The 2975-nt window shown below is 42.4% G+C and overlaps 1 pseudogene across 1 annotated transcript; it reads right to left on the bottom strand.

Moving 5' to 3' along the window:
- Positions 1-1305: 1305 nt before the first annotated feature.
- On the bottom strand, positions 1306-2497 carry LOC311604116 (small ribosomal subunit protein eS1-like; annotated as a pseudogene). The gene is made up of 2 exons: positions 2022-2497; positions 1306-1464 (listed from the first exon to the last, which is right to left on the bottom strand). The product of its transcript is annotated as a small ribosomal subunit protein eS1-like (transcript).
- Positions 2498-2975: the final 478 nt, after the last annotated feature.

The following is a 2975-nucleotide window of genomic DNA, read 5'->3' on the forward strand; positions in this document are numbered from 1 at the left end:
TCTCCTCCAGATTCTCATTTTCACAGTACACTTATTGAAACTACTGTAATATTTGCAAAGGATATGGAGGAGAAATGAGAAAAAATAGGAAAGATTAGTATTTTCCTCTGAGACCATAGGGGAGTCTTTCTAAACCATCGTGTTCATACTGCTGGTGGTTGCTTTAGACCAGCCAGGTGGGTATCACCTAAGAAGACGGAGAGTAAAGTAGGAAAGGCCTAGATTGTTTTGTAGTCAGATACAACCATTATCTCGAGCTATATAGTTCAACACGGATGTGAGACAGATTTAAAGCATTTTTAAAAATTTTACTAGAATTCAGCTTAGATTCTTAGAAAGTCCATTTCCAGTATAAAAAGATCAACAAAACAGCCTTTTATAATGCAACTTTTGCTTCTACATAGCACTCACCAGTGGCCAAGAGATTGATGGGAGTGGGGAAAAGAAAAAGAATACTGAAATGTGGTGAGAAGAGGGCAAGGGCAGACGTAGAGAACCACCAGGCAAGATCAAGGGGGATTCTTTGCTTACAGGATGTGCAAGTTGAAGCTAAATTCTGAAAAGAAACTTTAGAGAGGATAAAAGACTTCTTATCTTGAAGGCAGGGCCTTGTCCTAGTCATCAGGGAGGAAAGGGCTGATTTCTGCTTACCGTTAAGGAAGCTAAGGCAGGAACTTAAAGCTGCAATCTGGAGGCAGGAACTGAAGCAGGGACAATGGATGAGTGATGCTTACTGTTGTACTTGTCATGGCTTACTCAGCTTGTCTTGTATACAGCCCAGGATCACTTGCCCAGGGCTGGCACTGGTCACAATTGGGTGGGCCCTCTCACATCCACTGCTAACCAAGGAGATGCTCCATAGACTTGTTGAAAGGCCGATTGGATTGAGACAATCCTTCGGTTGAGATACCTAGATATGTCTAGGGTTGTGCCAAGTTGACAAAGACTCACCAGCATGGCCTTTAACCCACTCTCTTGACTTTTAGAATGCCTCTGGGCATATATCAGTTGCACTTCTAATTAGATCTGCTTAAAACTTGTACAGAAACAAGCAAACAAACAAAGGCTTCTAAATAATGGGCACATGAGTAGACACAGCCAAAGACTGGGTTCTCTTGGACCTAACCATGGCATGGTCTGAGTGAGATAATATAGTCGATCTTTCGGAAATAGCTTCTTAATTTTCACATAATACTCTTCTTCTCTCTCCATCTGGCTTCCTTTTCACTCATACACATACTGATAATTTCTTTTTTTATCATCTGAAATAGGACATTTTATTTGTCACTATTAAAAATCAGGAAATTAAGCATATTCTTGGACTGGTGGTTCATATCCATCAGCTCGTTCAACCTTAGCACCTGTCTCATCACCAGTTGTTTTTCCAGAACTACCACCTTCACCCTGGAGCTCCATTAGTTTTCCCAATTCAAACTTGGGATGCTTCTTCAGCATTTTCACTTTCTAACGAAGACGTCATGAAGAGGATAGATGGACTGGCAAGCCTTTTCTATGTCTTTTCCAATGCTGTCTGGAATCAACTTATTGATCACTTCCTTCCACAGATAGCAGCGCCCCCTGCTGCTTCCCCGGTGTAATATGCCCCTTTTGGGCATGCGCAGTGAGTAAGCCCCTTATGCGCATGCCTGAAGGCATGATGTAAGGTGGCGTGATCCGAATGCACCAACCAGGAGTGATGACGTGGCAGTTTCTGATAGGACCAGGCACACTATAAAGGTTCTGTGGGAGCTTTTCCCGGGGTCACTCTGGTAGTCAAGGATCCTGAATAAAAAACTGCTGTAAGAAGAGTTCCCGGTGTTGGTGTCTTTCCTGCTGGATGGGAGCGGCATTAACACTTCTCGGGTCATGATTTCCATCACCTTCTTCTGGATCTGGGAGACCTGTTGGTGCTGCGCATATGATGTCTTGTATTTTCTTGTTGCTTTTTTCTTTTTTGTGAATCCAACACAGAAAAGATGGAGCAAGGGGAAAATGAGAGGGAGGGAAGAATGGGAGGATACAAGAGATGGGATAACCATTGAGATGTAAAAAGAATAAATTAATAAAAAACAAAAAAGAAAAAAGAAAAGACGGAGCAAATAACCATCGGTAGTCTGGACATCAACATGAGCTTCAGTCATGGTCTGCCACTTTTTGACCATGGAGCACATTTTGTCCCAGGTAAGATTCATGCTGTGGAAGTTAGTCAGACAGTTTTTGCCCTGAATTTCCTCAGTAATTAGCTTGAGTTTCCTAAAGGCAACTTCGTCATTCCATAGATCGGCAAGGCTCACTTCAAACAGACGACCCTTGAGGCCATCAGATGCAATTTTGGTTCCTTGAATCCTCCTGACTAGTGTTTTCCCAATGTTTCTAATATTGAACATAGCCAGAGGTTTGACACATACCAGTCTTTCTTAGAAAATGGATCAACCACTTTCTTCTTGGCTCCTTTCTTGCCGCCTTTCGTCAGGTGCTTATTCTTGCCGACCGCCATGGTGCTGCTCAGAGAGCCAAAAGGGCAATAATTTCTTTAAAAGTAGTCATAACTCATCTCTCTGTGAAGAACATAAGAAGGAGAATTCTTGAGGCCAGAGAGATGGTTCAGTAATTAAGATCACTGGCGTCTATAGTGGAGAACTAAATTTCAGTTCCCAGCACCCACATGGTGGCTCACAATCACCTGTAACTCCACTTCTGGGGAACCAATGCCCTCTTCTGACTTCCACAGGCACCAGGAGCACATGTGGCAAACAGATATACATGCAAGCAAAACAATCATACACAAAAAATAAAAATAAAATTTAAATATTTTTTAAAAAATAAGAAAGCCTTCACTTACCAGGAAACTGAGACAGAGGGGAGGACATTCTAGTGGGACTCTAGATGAGAGAAGCATGGGAGAATGGCAAAGTAGAAGGATCCAGAGGGTCCTAGAAACCTACAAGTAGAACATTATGATAGGCAGATTTGGG

This window comes from Acomys minous (assembly GCF_964271855.1).
Source record: "Acomys minous genome assembly, chromosome: 8".
Taxonomy (NCBI): Eukaryota; Metazoa; Chordata; class Mammalia; order Rodentia; family Muridae; genus Acomys; species Acomys minous.